This window comes from Grampus griseus, assembly GCF_964374135.1.
Source record: "Grampus griseus genome assembly, chromosome: 12".
In the NCBI taxonomy this organism is placed as follows: domain Eukaryota; kingdom Metazoa; phylum Chordata; class Mammalia; order Artiodactyla; family Delphinidae; genus Grampus; species Grampus griseus.
This window is the reverse complement of record NC_139006.1, coordinates 61,806,466-61,827,479: the sequence shown is the minus strand read 5'-3', so window position 1 is coordinate 61,827,479 and position 21,014 is coordinate 61,806,466. Positions and strand designations below refer to the sequence as shown.

At 38.8% G+C, this 21,014-nt stretch overlaps 1 protein-coding gene across 1 annotated transcript in view; it reads left to right on the top strand.

Annotated features, from left to right (window-relative positions):
• PSTPIP2 (proline-serine-threonine phosphatase interacting protein 2) overlaps nucleotides 1-21,014 on the top strand; it is an 84,170-nt gene that overhangs the window by 28,951 nt on the left and 34,205 nt on the right. The gene's annotated exons all lie outside the window — the stretch shown is intronic.

Sequence of the window (21,014 nt, the reverse complement as noted above, 5' to 3'; positions counted from 1 at the left end):
GGCCAAAAAACTGAGACATAGAACAGAGGCAATACTGTAACAAATTCAAGAAAGACTTTAAAAATTGTCCACATCAAAAAAAAATCTTAAAAAAAAGATAAAGGTAAATACATACGTGGTTTGGTTAGATATTGTTGAACTTCCTCTCCTAAAATTTGCACCAATTTTCATTCTCACCAGCAATGTATGAGAGTGGCTGTTTCCCACAGTCTTGTCAACACAATGTGTTGTCACACTTGTTAATTTTGTCATTCTGATGGATGAGAAATGGTATTTCAGTTGTTTTCATTTGCACTTCTCTTTTTTATGGGTGAGCTTGTATATTTTTCTATATATTTAAGGTACACATACACCCAAAGTAAATCATCTGTTCATATTTCTTGCCCATTTTTGGGTTCTTTTCAATCAGTTTCAAAGAATTATTTATATATTAGTACTCTAGCTGTTATTCTGCTACATTTTATATTCTCTAACTTTTTCCATTATGTTTATGTTGTTAATTTTATTCTTTTTTTTTATAGGATCATGCTGCATATAGTTCAACTTACTTTTTTTTTCTTTTCAATTTTTGAATTTTATTTTATTTATTTTTTTATAGAGCAGGTTCTTATTAGTCATCAATTTTATACACATCAATGTATCCATGTCAATCCAAATCACCCAATTCAACACACCACCATCCTCATCCCCCCGCGGCTTTCCCCCCTTGGTGTCCATATGTTTGTTCTCTACATCTGTGTCTCACCTTGTGCCCTGCAAACTGGTTCATCTGTACCATTTTTCTAGGTTCCACAAACATGCGTTAATATACGATATTTGTTTTTCTCTTTCTGACTTACTTCACTCTGTATGACAGTCTCTAGATCCATCCACGTCTCAACAAATGACCCAATTTCGTTCTTTTCTATGGCTGAATAATATTCCATTGTATATATGTACCACAACTTCTTTATCCATTCATCTGTCAATGGACATTTAGGTTGCTTCCATGACCTGGCTATTGTAAATAGTGCTGCAATGAACATTGGGGTGTATGCGTCCTTTTGAATTACAGTTTTCTCTGGGTATTTGCCTAGTAGTGGGATTGCTGGATCATATGGTAATTCTATTTTTAGTTTTTTAAGGAACCTCCATACTGTTCTCCATAGTGGCTGTATCAATTTATATTCCCACTAACAGTGCAAGAGGGTTCCCTTTTCTCCACACCCTCTCCAGCATTTGTTGTTTGTAGATTTTCTGATGATGCCCATTCTAACTGGTGTGAGGTGATACCTCATTGTAGTTTTGATTTACATTTCTCTAGTAATTAGTGATGTTGAGCAGCTTTTCATGTGCTTCTTGGCCATCTGTATGTCTTCTTTGGAGAAATGCCTATTTAGGTCTTCTGCCCATTTTTGCATTGGGTTGTTTGTTTCTTTAATATTGAGCTGCATGAGCTGTTTATATATTTTGGAGATTAATCCATTGTCCGTTGATTCGTTTGCAACTATTTTCTCCCATTCTGAGGGTTGTCTTTTCGTCTTATTTATGGTTTCCTTTGCTGTGCAAAAGCTTTTAAGTTTCATTAGGTCCCATTTGTTTATTTTTGTTTTTATTTCCATTACTCTAGGAGGTAGATCAAAAAAGATCTTGCTGTGATTTATGTCAAAGAGTGTACTTCCTATGTTTTCCTCTAAGAGTTTTATAGTGTCCAATCTTACATTTAGGTCTCGAATCCATTTTGAGTTTATTTTTGTGTATGGTGTTAGGGAGTGTTCTAATTTCATTCTTTTCCATGTAGCTGTCCAGTTTTCCCAGCACCACTTATTGAAGAGACTGTCTTTTCTCCATTGTATATCCTTGCCTCCTTTGTCATAGATTAGTTGACCATAGGTAAGTGGGTTTATCTCTGGGTTTTCTATTTTGTTCCATTGATCTATATTTCTGTTTTTGTGCCAGTACCATATTGTCTTGATTACTGTAGCTTTGTAGTATAGTCTGAAGTCAGGGAGTCTGATTGCTCCAGCCCCATTTTTTTCCCTCAAGACTGCTTTGGCTATTCGGGGTCTTTTGTGTCTCCATACAAATTTTAAGATTTTTTGTTCTACTTCCGTAAAAAATGCCATTGGTAATTTGATAGGGATTGCATTGAATCTGTAGATTGCTTTGGGTAGTATAGTCATTATCACAATATTGATTCTTCCAATCCAAGAACATGGTATATCTCTCCATCTGTTGGTATCATCTTTAATTTCGTTCATCAGTGTCTTATAGTTTTCTGCATACAGGTCTTTTGTTTCCCTAGGTAGGTTTATTCCTAGGTATTTTATTCTTTTTGTTGCAATGGTAAATGGGGGTGTTTCCTTAATTTCTCTGTCAGATTTTTCATCATTAGTGTATAGGAATGCAAGAGATTTCTGTGCATTAATTTTGTATCCTGCAACTTTACCAAATCATTGATTAGCTCTAGTAGTTTTCTGGTGGCATTTTTAGGATTCTCTATGTATAGTATCATGTCATCTGCAAACAGTGACAGTTTTACTTCTTCTTTTCCAATCTGTATACCTTTTATGTCTTTTTCTTCTCTGATTGCCGTGGCTAGGACTTCCAAAACTATGTTGAATACTAGTGGTGAGAGTGGACATCCTTGTCTTGTTCCTGATCTTAGAGGAAATGCTTTCAGTTTTTCACCATTGAGAATGATGTTTGCTGTGGGTTTGTCGTATATGGCCTTTATTATATTGAGGTAGGTTCCCTCTATGCCCACTTTCTGTAGAGCTTTTATCATAGATTGGTGTTGAATTTTGTCAACAGCTTTTTCTGCATCTATTGAGATGATCATATGGATTTTATTCTTCAATTTGTTAATATGGGGTATCACATTGATTGATTTGCACATATTGAAGAATCCGTGGGATAAATCCCACTTGATCATGGTGTATGATCCTTTTAATGTGTTGTTGGATTTTGTTTGCTAGTATTTTGTTGAGGATTTTTGCATCTATATTCATCAGTGATATTGGTCTGTAATTTTCTTTTTTTGTAGTATCTTTGTCTGGTTTTGGTATCAGGGTGATGGTGGCCTCATAGAATGAGTTTGGGAGTGTTCCTTCCTCTGCAATTTTTTGGAAGAGTTTGAGAGGATGTGTGTTAGCTCTTCTCTAAATGTTTGATAGAATTCACCTGTGAAGCCATGTGGTCATGGACTTTTGTATGTTGGAAGATTTTTAATCACAGTTTCAATTTCCTCTTCTGTGATTGGTCTGTTCATATTTTCTGTTTCTTCCTGGTTCAGTCTTGGAAGGTTATACCTTTCTTAAGAATTTGTCCATTTCTTCTAGGTTGTCCAATTTATTGGCATAGAGTTGCTTGTAGTCATCTCTTAGGATGCTTTGTATTTCTGTAGTGTCTGTTGTAACTTCTCCTTTTTCATTTCTAATTTTATTGATTTGAGTCCTCTCCCTCTTTTTCTTGATGAGTCTGGCTAATGGTTTATCATTTTTGTTTATCTTCTCAAAGAACCAGCTTTTAGTTTTATTGATCTTTGCTATTGTTTTCTTTGTTTCTATTTCATTTATTTCTGCCTGATCTCTATGAGTTCTTTCCTTCTACGAACTTTGGGTTTTGTTTGTTCTTCTTTCTCTAGTCCCTTTAAGTGTAAGGTTAGATTGTTTATTTGAGATTTTTCTTGTTTCTTGAGGTAGGCTTGTATAGCTATAAACTTACCTCTTAGAGCTGCTTTTGCTGCATCCCATAGGTTTTGGATCATCGTGTTTTCATTGTCATTTGTCTCTAGGTATTTTTTGATTTCCCCTTTGATTTCTTCAGTGATCTCTTGGTTATTTAGTAACGTATTGTTTAGCCTCCATGTGTTTGTGTTTTTTACGTTGTTTTCCTTGTAATTCATTTCTAATCTCATAGTGTTGTGGTCAGAAAAGATGCTTGATATGATTTCAATTTTCTTAAATTTACTGAGTCTTGATTTGTGACCCAAGATATGATCTATCCTGGAGAATGTTCCATGTGCACTTGAGAAGAAAGTGTAATCTGCTGTTTTTGAATGGAATGTCTTATAAATATCAATTAAATCTATCTGGTCTGTTGTGTCATTTAAAGCTTCTGTTTCCTTATATATTTTCATTTTGGTTGATCTGTCCATTGGTGTAAGTGAGGTGTTAAAATCCCCCACTATTATTGTGTTACTGTCGATTTCCTCTTGTATAGCTGTTAGCAGTTGCCTTATGTATTGAGGTGTTCCTATTTTGGGTGCATATATATTTATAATTGTTATATCTTCTTCTTGGATTGATCCGTTGATCATTATGTAGTGTCCTTCCTTGCCTCTTGTAACGTTCTTTATTTTAAAGTCTATTTTATCTGATATGAGTATTGCTACTCCAGCTTTCTTTTGATTTCCATTTGCATGGAATATCTTTTTCTATCCCCTCACTTTCAGTCTGTATGTGTCCCTAGGTCTGAAGTGGGTCCTTGTAGACAGCATATATATGGGTCTTGTTTCTGTATCCATTCAGCAAGCCTATGTCTTTTGGTTGGAGCATTTAATCCATTCACGTTTAAGGTAATTATTGATACATATGTTCCTATGACCATTTTCTTAATTGTTTTGGGTTTGTTTTTGTAGGTCCTTTTCTTCTCTTGTGTTTCCCACTTAGAGAAGTTCCTTTAGCATTTGTTGTAGAGCTGGTTTGGTGGTGCTGAATTTTCTTAGCTTTTGCTTTTGTCTGGAAAGCTTTTGATTTCTCTATCAAATGTGAATGAGATCCTTGCCGGGTAGAGTAATCTTGGTTGTAGGTTCTTCCCTTTCATCACTTTAAGTATATCATGCCACTCCCTTCTGGCTTGTAGAGTTTCTGCTGAGAAATCAGCTGTTAACCTTATGGGAGTTCCCTTGTATGTTATTTGTTATTTTTCCATTGCTGCCTTCAATAATTTTTCTTTGTCTTTCATTTTTGCCAGTTTGATTAATATGTGTCTCAGCGTGTTTCTCCTTGGGTTTATCCTGTATGGGACTTGCTGTGCTTCCTGGACTTGGGTGGCTATTTCGTTTCCCATGTTAGGGAAGTTTTCGACTATAATCTCTTCAAATATTTTCTCTAGTCCTTTCTCTCTCTCTTCTCCTTCTGGGACCTCTATAATGCGAATGTTGTTGCGTTTAATGTTGTCCCAGAGGTCTCTTAGGCTGTCTTCATCTCTTTTTTTTTTTTTTTTTTGCACGGGCCTCTCACTGTTGTGGCCTCTCCCGTTGCGGACCACAGGCTCTGGACACGCAGGGTCAGTGGCCATGGCTCGCAGGCCCAGCTGCTCCGTGGCACGTGGCATCTTCCCAGACCGGGGCACGAACCCACGTCCCCTGCATTGGCAGGCAGACTCTCAACGACTGCGCCACCAGGGAAGCCCTGTCTTCATTTCTTTTCATTTTTTTTTTTTTTTTCTGTTCCATGGCAGTGAATTCCACCATTCTGTCTTCCAGGTCACTTATCCATTCTTCTGCCTCAGTTATACTGCTATTGATTCCTTGTAGTGTAGTTTCATTTCAGTTATTGTATTGTTCATCTCTGTTTGTTTGTTCTTTCATTCTTCTAGGACTTTGTTAAACATTTCTTGCATCTTCTCGATCTTTGCCTCCATTCTTTTTCTGAGATCCTGGATCATCTTCACTATCATTATTCTGAATTCTTTTTCTGGAAGGTTGCCTATCTCTGCTTCATTTAGTTGTGTATCTGGAGTTTTATCTTGTTCCTTCATCTGGTACATAGCCCTCTGCCTTTTCATCTTGTTTATCTTTCTGTGAATGTGGTTTTAGTTCCACAGGCTGCAGGATTGTAGTTCTTCTTGCTTCTGCTGTCTGCCCTCTGGTGGATGAGGCTATCTAAGAGGTGTGTCTTAATTGTTATTTTTACTATGAAAAGTTTTTCTTTTTAGGTGATCAAAATTTTTTTTTTTTGTCCATGCTGCAGCATGCGGGATCTTTGTTTCCCGTCCAGAGATCGAACCCATGCCCCCTGCAGTGGACGTGTGTAGTCCTAACCACTGGACTGCCAGGGAATTCCGTAGGTGATAAAATTTATGAAACTTTTATTGCAGTTGGATTTTGTTATGATTAGAAAACCTTTTTGAATGTTTACTTCTAGTACTTGTGTGGTTTCATGTTTTTCCATTAAGATCTCTGATCTATTTTGAATTTCTTGTATATAGTATTGGGTTTGGATCTATTTTTATCATTTTCTAAGTGGCTAACAGTTGTCCCAGAACCACTTATGAAAAATTCCATTTTTGCCCCAGTGATGTGAGAAGCTACCTTTAGCATATATTAAATTTCTCTGTGTACTTGGGTCTATTTCTGGATTTTATATTCCATTCCACTGGTCTGTGTGGCTATTTATGCAGCAGTACCACACTGTTTTAATTAGGCAGCATTTATAATATGTTTAAATGTCTGGTAGGGCTGGCTTCCCTCATAACTTTTGTCAGTTTTTTCCTTGCTGTTTTTGTATTTTTATGTTTTCCATGTGAACTTTGTTTACTATGTAAAAAATTACTTGTTGGGGCTTCTCTGGTGGCGCAGCGGTTGAGAGTCTGCCTGCCGATGCAGGGGACACTGGTTCGTGCCCCGGTCTGGGAAGATCCCACATGCCGCAGAGCGGCTAGGCCTGTGAGCCATGGCCGCTGAGCCTGTGCGTCCGGAGCCTGTGTTCTGCAACGGGAGAGGCCACAACAGTGAGAGGCCTGTGTACTGCAAAAAAAAAAAAAAAAAATTACTTGTTGGTATTTTTATTGGGATAATATTATGTTGTGTTTCTTTGGCTGCACTGCGTGGCTTGAGGGTTCTTAGTTCCTGGACCAGGGCCCCTGCAATGAAAGTGCCGAGTGCTAACCGCTGGACCACCAGGAAATTCCCCAGCATTGCGTTTTAAAATTAACTAAGAACTGACATTTTAATGACAGAATCTTTCTATTTGTATTATATTATCTGCAAGTAAAGATGGTTTTATTTATTTTCCTACTCTTATGCTTCTAATTGATTTATCTTCTCAAACTGTATTGGTTAATACCTCCAGTATAAAGTAGTGGAGATATGGGCATGAATATATATTCAGTATATTCATCTTAAGAGAGTACCATCAATTCCTATTTTCTTGACTTTCTTTTAAAATCAGAAATGGGTGTTGAATACTGTCAAAATCTTTTGTGGCCTTTCATTACTTTCCTGCGACTGCTGTAACAAATCACCACAAACTTGGTGGCTTAAAACAACAGAAATGTATTCTCTTACAGTCCTGGAGTTCAGAAGTCCCAAATCAGTTTCACTGAGATGGAATCAAAGTGTCAGCAGGGCCACACTCCCTCTGGAAGTTCTAGGAGAGAATCAATTCCTCATCTTTTCCAGCTTCTGGTGGCTGTTGGAGTTTCTTGGCTTGTGGTCACATTACTCAATCTTGCCTCCATGGTCACATGCTTTTTCCTTTTCTGTGTCAAATCTCCCTCTGCTTGTCTCTTAGAAGAACATTTGTGATTGCATTTAGGGCCCACCCAGCTAATCCAGGATAATCTCCCTATTTCAGTATCCTTAACTTAATCATATCTGCAAAGACTCTTTTTCCATAAAAGATAAAATTCATGGAGTCCAGGGATTAAGACCTAGGTATCTTTGGGGTCCATTATTCAGTCTACATCTATGGAGAAAGTCATGTTTTTTTTTAAATTTTATTTTTTATTGAAGTATAGATGTGCATAATGGCATACAATTTACAGAAGCACAACATAGTTATCCACAATTCCCAAAGGTTACATTGCATCTATAGCCATTGCAAAATATTGGCTCTAGGGCTTCCCTGGTGGCACAGTGGTTGAGAGTCTGCCTGCCGATGCAGGGGACACAGGTTTGTGCCCCGGTCTGGGAAGATCCCACATGCCATGGAGCGGCTGGGCCCGTGAGCCATGGCCGCTGAGCCTGCGTGTCCGGAGCCTGGGCTCCGCAAGGGGAGAGGCCACAACAGTGAGAGACCCACGTACTGCAAAAGAAAAAATATATATATTGGCTATATTCCCCGGGCTGCACAGCACATCCCTGCAACCCATTCTATACCTAATAATTTGTACCTCCCAACCCCCATCTCCATATTGCCACTCTCCTGTTCCTGCTCTGCACTGGTAACTACTAGTTTGTTCTCTGTGTCTGTGAGTCTGCTTTTTTGTTATATTAACTAGTTTATTGTATTTTTTAGATTCCACATATAAGTATATAAGTGATATCATACAGTATTTGTCTTTCTCTGACTTATTTCACTTAGCGTAATGCCCTCCAAGTCCATCCACATTGCTGCACATGGAAAATTTTCATTCTTTTTTATGGCTGAGTAATATTTTGGTGTGTGTGTGTGTGTGTGTGTGTGTGTGTGTGTGTGTGTGTGTGTGTATCACATCATCTTTATCCATTCATCTGTTGATGGACACTTAGGTTGCATCCATATCTTGGCAATTGTAAATAATGCTGCTAGAAACAGTGGGGTGCGTGTATCTTTTCGACTTAGTGTTTTTGGGTTTTTTTCATATATATACCTAGGAGTGGAATTGCTGGGTCAATTTTTGGTTTCTTGAGAAATCTCCATACTGTTTTCCACAGTAGCTGCACCAATTTGTGTTCCCACCAACAGTGTACAAGTGTTCCCTTTTCTCCACATCCTTGCCAACATTTGTTATTTGTGTTCTTTTTGATGATGGCCATTCTGACAGGTGTGAGGTGATATCTCATTGTGGTTTTGATTTGCATTTCCCTGATGATTAGCAATGTTGAGCATCTTATCATGTAGGCCATCTGCATTTCCTCTTTGGAAAAATGTCTATTCAGTTCTTCTGCCCATTTTTTAATCGGGTTTTTTTTTTTTTGATGTTGAGTTGTATGAACTGTTCATATATGTTGGATATTGACCCCTTATTGGTCATATCATTTACAAATATTTTCTCCCATTCAGTAGGTTGTCTTTTGGTTTTGTTGATGGTTTCCTTTGCCATGCAAAGGAAAGTTAGGTCCCATTTGTTTATTTTTATTTTTTTTATTTTTCATGATATCAAATTTAATGCCAAATATATATATAAGATAATAAAAGAACAAAAGAACCATTGTGATGTTCTGTACAGTAGGACTAACAAATATACAGCATGTGAACAGTATAATAGGGCACCCTTTAAGATGACAGACAAGATGACAAATTCCTGAGGAAGAATTGTGGTGTTGGCATTTGCTGTCTTCCTTGTATTTCTTTTTTTTTTTCTTATTTTCTTTTTTTTTAACATCTTTATTGGAGTATGATTGCTTTCCAGTGGTGTGTTAGTTTCTGCTTTATAACAAAGTGAATCAGCTATACATATACATATATCCCCATATCTCTTCTTCTTGTGTCTCCCTCCCTCTCACCCTCCTCTAGGAGTTTTATAGTTTCCAGTCTTACATTTAGGTCTTCAATCTATCTTGAGTTTATTTTTGTATCTGGTGTTAGAGAATGTTCTAATTTTATTCTTTTACATGTAGCTATCCAGATGATTTTTCTTTTTGATTTATTAAAATGACTTATTAGGTTAATAAATTTCCTCATATTCAACCAACTTTTCATTCTTGGAATAAGTCCCACTCAGTCATGGTATAGTCTCTTCTTAATGTGGTAATGGATTATTTTTGCTAATATTTTATTTAGTACTTTTTGATTAATATTCATAAATGATATTAGTAAGTTTCTTTTTTATACTCTATTGAGCTTAAGTATTGTTTTATACTTGCTTTATAAAGTGAACTAATACACTGTCTTTCATTCCCGATCAATTTATGGACCTTAGGAATATGTTTTTTTTCCTGAAGATTCGGTAGAGTTCCATTCTCCTGTAAAAACATCCAGTTATGTTGCTTTTTTCTGCTCCTTGATTACTTTCTCTGTTTCTTCTAAGGAAATTGGCCTTTCTCAGCTTTCTATCTCAAATGGTGTCAATTTTGGTAAACCCTATTTTCAGAGTAGGCTAATCTGTTAGTCTTTTCTTCTAAGTTTGGAGTCATACTTAGAAAAAAATCTCTTACCTCAATATTTTAAAAATATATACATTCTATATTTTCTTTTTACATGTTTGTGATTTCCATGTTTAGATCTTTAATTCATCAGATATTTATTTTAGAGTGCTGTGTTAGAAAGGGCTCTATATTTAGTTTTTGGCAAAATGAACAGTCATTGTTACAATAATATTTATTGAACAAGGCATCATTTTCTTTCTGGTTGTAAATGCTTCCTTTATCATATATTAAATCCCCATACATACATAAGGCCATTCCTGGACTGTTGTTTGTATTTTATTTACCTGATTATCAGTTCTCAGTGTCATAACATAGTACTTTGAAAATTTTTGATTACTTATACTCGTTTTTACATGGTAGGGTACGTCTTCACTTATTCATCTTTTCAACATTTTAGGGTCTATTTTCATTCACTTATTCTTTTTAGGTTGTTTTTAAATTTTTTCCCCAGAAAATTCTTCTTTGCTTTATTTATTTTTTTAACATCTTTATTGGAGTATAATTGTTTTACAATGTTGTGTTAGTTTCTGCTGTATGACAGAGTGAGTCAGCTATATGTATACGTATATCCCCATATCTCCTCCCTCTTGCGTCTCCCTCCCTCCCTCCCTATCCCACCCCTCTAGGTGGTCACAAAGCACCAAGCTGATCTCCCTGTACTATGTGGCTGCTTCCCACTACTAGCTATTTTGCATTTGGTAGTGTATATATGTCCATGCCACTCTCTCACTTCGTCCCAGCTTACCCTTCCCCCTCCCTGTGTCCTCAAGTCCATTCTCTACATCTGAGTCTTTATACCTGTCCTGCCCCTAGGTTCTTCAGAACCTTTTTTTTTTTTTTACTTTTAGATTCCATATATATGTGTTAGCATACGGTATTTGTTTTTCTCTTTCTGACTTACTTCACTCTGTATGACAGACTCTAGGTCCATCCACCTCACTACAAATAACTCAATTTCATTTCTTTTTATGGCTGAGTAATATTCCATTGTATATATGTGCCACATCTTCTTTATCCATTCATCTGTTGATGGACACTTAGGTTGCTTCCATGTCCTGGCTATTGTAAGTAGAGCTGCAATGAACATTGTGGTACTTGACTCTTTGAATTATGGTTTTCTCAGGGTATATGCCCAATAGTGGGATTGCTGGGTCATATTAGGTTGGTTTTAGAATGAACTTAAATTTAAAAAGAAATTCCATTAAGATTTTGACTGAAATTATCATTATTTAGAAATGTATTTATTTATTTTCGACTGCATTGGGTCTTCGTTGCTGTGTGTGGGCTTTCTCTAGATGCAGTGAGTGGGGGCTACTCTTCATTGTGGTGTACAGTCTTCTCACTGTGGTGGCTTCTCCTGTTGAGGAGCACAGGCTCTAGGGGCGCGGGCTTCAGTAGTCGTGGCACGTGGGCTCAGTAGTTGTGGCGCACGGGCTTAGTTGCTCCATGACATGTGGGATCTTCCTGGACCAGGGCTCAAACCTGTGTCCTCTGCATTGGCAGGCAGATTCTTAAACACTGTGCCACCAGAGAAGTCCCTTGATTGAAATTATTTTAACTTGGTAGGTTATGTGGGGAGAATTGAATCTTTCCAATATTGGACTTTCCCATCTTGGACTAGGATATATTTCTAAATGTTTTGAGATCTTTGTATTTTTTTAGTAATGTTTTATAGTGTTCCTTCAAAAAGGCTTATTCCTAGGTATTTTATAGGTTTTATTAGCATTATGAATAGGATTTTGTATTTTAAACTACATTTTAAGTGGTTATTATTGATATATAAGAAAACTGTTGATTTTTAAAAAAATATTTAATTCAGTTCCTAGCTTTTCACTTGATAATCTCTGGTTTCCAAGTAGATAATTATGTAATCTAAAAATAATGACAATTTCTGATATTTTTGCCTCTGTCTGCAGTAAGAAAGTGGGAAAGGTGTTACCCTGGAAGTGAAGGGTATTTACAGGACTTGATAATGGTGCAGAACCTTTTTTTCCTTCAATTTTTAGTGTGCAAGCTTTGGTGGTGCCTAGGGACAGTGCCCCATTGCCGTTCTGGTCTTTGTGCCCTTGCGAGGAGCCTGCTGCAGGGTGGAGTCCTCACCAGCTGTGGCTCTGGTACAAAATTCAGAGTTAGCTGCTCTGGGGCAGGGCACTGGCTGGGTTTCCGGTGTCCTACAGACACCCTCCTGGTATTTCCATGGCTGCTCCAGTTTCAGCCCCTGCTGATTTGAGCTTGGGATTTTCTAGGGCTTTGCTGGGAATGTTTGTGGGCTTTCTTCTGTTTTGTGTAGTTTGGAATACTGGCTTCTGACCCCTGCCCATCTAGTCCTATCTGTTTTTTATATTACAGAAATTCCTACAAATGTGCACCTTCCTCATTGGGCCCTTTCCTATTTTCTGCTGTTGCTGTGGATCATTTGTTATTTTAGTGGGGCCTGGGAACAGATGAGAGAGAAACAAGACTTCAATTTGCCATCTTTAAGGGATGGACGTAGGGAGAAAGACTTCAGGTTATAAAAGCAATGTAAGGATATTATAGAAAATGTAGAAAATATGGAAGCACGCTAAGAAGAGAATTGCTTTCAACATTTGGGTGCACATCCTTCTAGTCATTTTTTTTCCTTATGTGGAGTTTTTGCATTGCACACTTTCTCCGGTTTATCTTTCACTTAAAGTATTTTCAGTTGAGTAGAGTTGCCTTTGTAATTGACCTGCTGACTTGACAGGAGGGACACTTAGACATGTGAAAATGTCAAGTGTGGATCCAGTCTAGACAGAGCTGGGGCTGTGGGCTCGTAGAACAAGGCTGGCGTGGGAGCTGGGGTGGGGTCTTATTCTTGCCTTCACAATCCATTATTATTGCTTAAGAGAAGGCTTAAGGGCACAACCATTGTAATGACTTTGACTTTAGGTTTTTCATGCCTGAAAATGGCAGTTTCCATATCCTTTGCTGAGGTATCCCTGACACCTTTCCAGCTGCTTCCTCAGATGATGACATACTTACTTTTGAATAGCTAACAGGTGCATTTATTTCACTGTTGTCTGCTTTCAGTGAAAAAAAAATTGTATTGTTCAAACACATATGCTTTTTTGTTTATGTGGCCTGGTCTTGAAAAATCTTGATGTGTCTGCCTTAATTCCTTTAGTTTGTGAAGCACTTGATAAACTCAAAGTACATTATCTCATTTGGTCCTTCCAATATCCCCATTTTATAGTCTAGTAAGGAGGGATTGAGCTACTTAGCTCCAAGTCACATAGCTTGTGTGTGGTAGAACCAGGGCTCAAACCCAAGTGTGGCGTTAAAGCCTGCGTATGTCCCATTTAGAACTGTAGGGAAGTAGGCTGACTGGCAAAAAGTTAGATTTGGTTCTTATCCTCAAACAAGAGAAGCTGTGTGGTCGAGTGGTTTCAGAGTACAGAGCCACAGTTTCTTGTCCTGTAAAATGAAGATAATAATTATACTTATGTCATAGGATTGTTACAAGAATTAAACAAAATGTCCCATGCAAAATACTTGGTATGCTATTTGGAACACAGCAAACATTCACTGTATATTGGCCCGAATTATTAATATTAATTAACAATAAGCAATCCATATTTGCAGACAAGGTGAGTTTGATCCATTTAGTTTTACCTCTTCTAGTAAAAGAGATAGGAAAGAAAGATCAAGGTTGAGAACAGAGGGAGGTAAAATGAAGTCCTCGGTCTTCATCCCAAGTCTTCTGTTGCCATATAGCTTTTAATAAATAATGGAGATTTGAATAATATTGTTGGTTGAGAGTTCAGATCTTTCATTGTGGTTGGAGGAAGTGATAAGGAGAACTCCTTTTCCTTGTGTCTTATTTTCTCCAGCTGTAAACGTGGAAATAGCTCCTGTCTCACTGTGTTTATATGGCGCATACTGTGGTCCTTTAATGCAAAGTATAGTACATTAACACATCCCATGGCCAGTCTTCAAACAAACTCAACCTTTGTGTGTAATGCAAAGTCAGTGCCTTCTCCCGATTCTAATGGGGCTCTCTGGGCTTCCAAAGGGCACCAATGCCAATTTGCATTTTTTACTCAAAATTGGAGGTTATAAAATAAAATGCAAACCATGGAGAGTCTTCCCTGGCCTCTTCTCCTTTGCATTTACTAACAGTCATTCTTTCCTGCCCCATTCTGCTGTGTTCTCTAGTTTCACATGCAAGTATCCTGCTTTCCTCAAGGCAGGAGCCATGATTGTTCTATCGTCTTTTGTAATTTCTATGGCAGCAGTTCTCAAACGGCATTACGGTCCTTGGAAGAGTGTAAGAAGTGGAGACTCCCCCACCCAAGGTTCAGAATCAGCAGGTCTGGGGTGAGAACTGGGGGACTGCCTGTTTACCAAGCTGCTTGGGTGATTCTGGCACAGGTGGTCCTTGGAGCCCACATCTAGAGAAACTGAAACTGTGTAGCAGATGCCATGATAGGATGGACGTGAGGTGCAGCACAGAACTGGATGTGGGGACGCTCTGGTGGTAGCACCATAATTCTGATGGTGGCTTTGGAGGCTGCAGGTATCTTTTGCTCTCCCTCTGCCTTCCCCTTCTGCCTAGTGGCCACATGGTAGAAAAGGTCTCTGGAAACAAGTTCTCAGAGGCCCCTGCAACATGAGCCTCAGGGCTGGGCAGGAAGGAGGAGTACATGTGCCTGGATTGAGGGAGACCAGACCTGAGTGTTAGGGGTGGGTTGGGGGAGCTGGCGGCAGTGGAGTTATCCTCCACCAGGCAGCCCACGGAGATTTCCTTCTCTGAACCCACACCACCACCTGGTCTGGACTGGCCGCTGGCATCACAGCAAGACTGTTTTTATTATTCTTTGGATCACACATGTCCTGGATGTGGCACACGTGCTCATTGCTGGACCTGGCAAAATTTTTGTCTTAAAGAAATTTAAGTGGCTTTATTTATTTTTTTCAATTAATTTATTTATTTGGCTGCATTGGGTCTTAGTTGCGGCACCCAGGATCTTCGCTGCAGTGTGCAGCCTTCTCTCTAGCTGCGGGCATGAGGGCTCCAGAGTGCGTGGGCTCAGTAGTTGTGGTGCGCGGGCTCAGTAGTTGCGGCACATGGGCTTAGTTGCCCCACGGCATGTGGGATCTTAGTTCCCTGACCAGGGATTGAACCTGCGTCCCTTGCATTGAAAGGCGGATTCTTAACCCCTGGACCACCAGGGAAGTCCCTTAAGTGGCTTTATGATTAAAATACTGATCCAAAAAAAAAAAAATAAAAAAAAAAAAAAAAAAAAAAAAAAAAAAAAAGAAAAAAAAAAAAAAAAAAAAAAAATACTGATCCACTGATTAAAACTTGAATGCAAAAAAAACCCAACCAACCAAACAAACAAAAAACTTGAATGCTATTTACCTCTTTATAATTTGAGCATTATTAAACCTTACATTCTGGGTCTTTGGGAGGTTGCTGTGTGGTTGGATCTGCCCCTCCTTCTTTTTCATCTCCCTGCCTCACCCGGGACTCCAAGACCGGATCAATTTTCAAGGCTTATCTACCTCTGTTCCTTCTAGTGACTGCCTCCCTCCCATTATTCTTCTGACTCCTAATCAATTTTTTTTGGGCTTTTAATTTTTTGAGGTATAATTTACATAAGATGAAGCACACAGATCGAGTTTTGAAAACTGCATATTCCTGTACAACTCACACCTCTATGGAAAGATCTTGATTGGATGTGTTTCCATCATTCCAGGAAGTTCCCTCATGGCTCTTCCCAGTACACCCTCAATTTCTCCCCTGACTCAGGCAGTCACTGTTCTTACTTCTTTTACCATAGAAGTAAGTCCTAGAACTGCTTTCCTGTCCTAGAACTTCATATAAACGGGATCATGCAGTAAATACTTTTTGCATCTAGCATCTTTCATTAGCATAATGTTTTTGAGATTCATCCATGTTGTTTCAGTGTCAGTAGTTCTTTCCTTTTTATTGCTGTGTAGTATTCCATTGTATGAATATACCACACATTGTTTATCATCCATCGACTGTTAGGCATTGGGTTGTTTCCAGTTTGGGGCTATTGTGAGTAAAAGTCCTATGAACCTTCTTGTAGAGGTCTTTTTGTGGACATATGTTTTTCTTTCACTTGGATAAATGTTTTGGAGTAGAACTTTGGGTCATATGATATGTGCATGTTTAGCTTTTTGAGAAATTCCCATTTTTTTCAAAATGATTGTACCATTTTCACACTCCCAGAATAAGAGTTCTGATAGTTCAACATCCTTGCCTACATTCAGTGTTGACTTTTTAATTTCAGCTGTTCTAGTGGGCATGAAGTAGATATCATTGTGACTTTAATTTGAATTTCCCTGTCATGTTAAGCAACTTTTCATGAGTTTTTTGGCCAAAGGAATATCTTTTATGAAGTATTTATGAAGTTCAAGTATTATGCCCAGTTTTTATTGGGTTGCTTATATTTTTATTAATTTGAAGTTATTTATATGTTCTGGTTACAAGTCCTTTGACAGACATATGTATTGTGAATATCTTCTCCCAGCATGTGGCTTGCCATTTAATTTTCTTAATAATCTCCTTTGATGAGCAGAGGTTTTTAATTTTGATGAAGTCCAGTTTTTCAGTTTTTTCTTTAGCAGTTCGTATTTTTTGTGTCCTCTCTAGGAAATCTTTTCCTGCCTCAAGGCCTCAAAGGTATTTGCCTATACTAATAAACCAAAACTTTATATTTTGGTTTTGCATCTGAGTCTGTGACCCATCGCACATTAATTGTGTGTGCATCGTGTGCAGTGGGAGCAGTGGGGGCAGTGAGCAAAGACTCTTCTCTCCCCAGCTTTATGCAGTTGTCCCAGGACCACTTGTGGAAAAGACTGTCATTTCTCCCACTGAGTGGCTTTGACACCTTTTGGAAAGTCAATTGACATGTGAGTCTATTCCTAGGTTGTATTCTGTTCCATTGATCTACTTGTCTGTCCTCAGATCAGTACTGTACTGTTTTGATTACTATAACTTCCCTGCAAGTTTTGAAGTCAGGTGGTATGTAAAAAAACTGTTTGTTCTAGGTCCTTTAATTCCATATAAATTTTAGGCTAACTGGCAAATTTCTACAGAAAAGACTTTTGGGATTTTCATGGGATTGTGTTGAATCTGTAGATCAATTTGGAGAAAATTGATGTTTTAACAATATTTACTCTTTCAATCAACAAACATGGTCTACCTTTATTTTCATTTCTTTCAGCAAAACGTTGTAATTTTCAGTGAAGAAATCTGGTATTGTATAACCTTTTAAGCATTTATTCCTGAATTTATTTAAGCATTTATTCCTGAATATTTTATATCCTGAATATTTTATTCCTGAATAAATATTTATATCTTGAATATTTAATATTCCTGAATATTTTATATCCTTAATGCCATTTAAATGATTTTGCTACTGGTATATAGAAATATAATTGATTTCTGTGTATTGACTTTGTGCCCTGCAATGCTGTTACATTTATTAGTTCTAGTCATTTTGGGGAGTAAATTTCTGTGAACACAATCATGTTGTCTGAAAATAAAGGCAGTTTTACTATTTCCTTTCCAACAAGTATGTTCTTTATCTTTTTCTTGCTTTATTTCCTCCTTGTTAGGAGGAAAGTATTCAGTCTTTTCACCATTAAGTTGTTAGCTCTAGGTTTCTGTAGATGTCCTTTGTCAGATTGAGGACATTGATAATTTGTGTTTTTTCTTTCTGTCTCTCTTGTTTTTTGATCAACCCAGCTATAGGTTTTCCAATTTTATTAAGCTTTTCAAGGGACTAACTTTTGGTTTCATTAATTTTCTTTATTGTTTGTCCATTTATCTTTTTTTAAAAAATTAATTTATTTTTATTTATTTGGCTGCGCTGGGTCTTGGTTGTGGCACATGGGATCTTTGTTGCAGCATGTGAGATTTTTAGTTGTGGTATGTGGAATCTTTAGTTGTGGCATGCGGAATCTTTAGCTGTGGCATGCGAACTCTTAGTTGTGTCATGTGGGATCTAGTTCCCTGACCAGGGATCGAACCCGGGCCCCCTGCATTGGGAGCATGAAGCCTTAGCCACTGGACCACCAGGGAAGTCCCTGTTTGGCCATTTCTATTGTATTTCACTGTGTTCTACTATTTTTATTTCCTTTCTTCTAGTTACTGCAAATTTAAATTTGTTCTTCTTTTTGTAGTTCCATAAAGTGAAAGCTTAGGTCGTTAATTTTAAAAACTTTTTTTCTTGTCTAATATTAGCATTTGGAGCTACAAGTTTCCCTATACGAAGATTTTCCCTAGAGGAAAATTCCCTGTAGAAAAAGCACTGTTTTTCTGCATCTCATAAATTGTGATGTGTTGTTTTCTTCACTGTCAGTTGGTTTGAAATGTCTTCTGATTTCTCGTGTGAATTCCAGTCACTTTAAAAGATTCAGTTTAAATCTTACGTCTTCTCTTTTCTGATGACTCTAGCCTATTTTCCTCTTTTCCACCTCATTCATTATATATTTTCTCTGTATACTTTTATACTCTGTTTTAGTCTCTCATTTTTTTTATGCATACACATTTGTTTTATGTGTGTGTCTTTTACTGACTCCCAAAATGAATGATAGTCTCTTTGATTACAGGAACTCCATCGTATGCTGACTCTGTAAACTTTTTAATACCTTGTCTGTAGTTGGCATACAATTAACAGACATTTCTTAAGCACCATTAATGTAGGAGCTATTGTGGATGATAAAGGTTGGGTATAATCCAGATACGCTTTAACTAATTTTTAAAAGATATTAACTAACGACACAAAATAATATATAATAAAAGCCAAATGAGAGGAGATGTCATTAAACACTCCAGGTACTCTGAAGAGGAAGAGGAGACTGTAGGACAAATTATTTGAGGAGGATTTCAGAGAGGACTTGGGATTTGAAGTGGCCCTGAAACAGAGGTGGGATTTAAGTGAAGATGGAGGAAATGCCATTCCCACTGTGGGAAAATCATGTGCAATGGTCCTGAGGTATAAATGTACACTGCCCATTTGGAGGATGGGGAGAGACCAGCATGGGAAAACTAGGGGACAGAAGTCAGGGCTACTGTGAAGCAGGATATGGAGTTATGTGTTTGGCATATTCTTTTTTTTTTTTTTGCGGTACGCGGGCCTCTCACTGTTGTGGCCTCTCCCGTTGCGGAGCACAGGCTCCTGACGTGCAGGCTCAGCAGCCATGGCTCACGAACCCAGACGCCCCGCGGCATGTGGGATCTTCCCGGACCGGGGCACGAACCCGTGTCGCCTACATCGGCAGGCGGACTCTCAACCACTGCGCCACCAGGGAAGCCCTGGCATACTCATTTTTGGTGGCAAATCTGCTGTGCCACCTTGGTGCTCATGCAGTTTTCTTTCCTGCTTGGCCCTCTTATTCTGCATCTGCCAGTCAGAGCTTCTCAGCAGTGCTTTCTGAGTAGCATGGGAAGGAGTTTCCAGGCCAAATCCCCTGCCTCTTGGCACTTGGACTTAGGCACTCTTTGTTTTCTCTTGGAGATTTTCTTTCTTGGTTGCCTCTGGAGTCCAGTCACTCCTCTGAAGCAGCAGTTGTGGTTTTTCAAGGCTGGTGGCCAGGAGGAGGCCTGGTGATTTGGTTTGTTTCCAGGAAATCTTGTTCTAGCTTCACCCTCCCTGCCCAGTTCAGAGTGTCCACACCCTTAGTTAAGAAAAAGGAAACCACCTTTTCCAAATGAATATCAAAAAACAGAGAACCTAAGTGTACTTCTCTGGGAAGATCAAAGCACTTCCGTCCACAAACCAATATTGACATTGACCCTTTGTACCCATTCATTCACTCAGGAGCCTTTGTTTTCATCGTTCTCTTCTAATGCATCTGGCTGGGAACACAATAGACATTTACATCCCACAGAATTTTACTGTAGACCTTTGGTTTGCATAATCTTAAACTAAATGTTTTGGATGTGTGTGTGTGTGTGCAGGACTGGTCTGAGACTTGGGAGAAGCTGCAGGCACTTGCAGTAGTGTTGGGCCAACAAGGCTACTCACAAGGTGGGTAGCAAACAGCAAATTCAGAAGCTGGGCAGTCAGAGAGTCCAGAAGAGGGGGCATTAGGGCTACTCAGGAAAGGCTTCCAGAAACCTCGGGGGTGGAGGGACTGAATTTAGATTCAGGAGGGGATAATGTAAGCATCGTCTTAGAGTTGCCACTGAGCACCGCATTTCAGGGGGGCAGTTAGAAGCCTACCCCGCTGAGACAGAAGGGCGTGTGTGGAGGGGGTGGGTGGAGAAATGAAGCTTTGGTGCAGGCTATTTCTCTAGGCTTCCCGAGGCCAAAATCTATCCTCAAACAGTAGCCAGAGCCCATAGAATTAAATGTATTTCTAACTAAGATTTATTTGTATGCCCATGTGTAAAATTTATTATACTTATAATAATCCACTTTTTAAAATGCAGTGTGAGTTATGGCTAGTTAAGTTTCTGAGGTTGAAATCAGCCTCAGGCCTTGGTCCTGCTGGGTCTCTCTGGGACCCCTGTCTGCTCAGCCAGGCCATGAGGAGTGGCAGCAAATGGAAGAGAGAAATTCTGCTTCTCTACTGTCCAGGGCTGGGCAGAGAGGTATCTTCAGGGGGTCCCACCCCCACCCAATGGCACAGAAGAACCTTCTTCAGCAGATGGAGTGTAGGGAGGCTAGGCTGGGGCTGGGTTAGTTCAAAGCTCTCCAGGGCACACCCAGTGGCAGCCTAACCAACCTCCCTAAGGGACTGGAGTCTGGATCAGACCACCTATTATATGCATTTGGAGGGTAGAAACCAGGAAACCAGCCGCATTAGGGGACACTTTAGGATATTCTTTAAAGCTCCTGATTTGTTGGTTTGGGGAGCTGAGGGCACTTTGATTTTTAAAATATACTGCATCCGGGACTACTGCTTTGGGAGACTCAGGCAGCTTCCTCCAACTCCAGAGCACGTAGTAGAATAA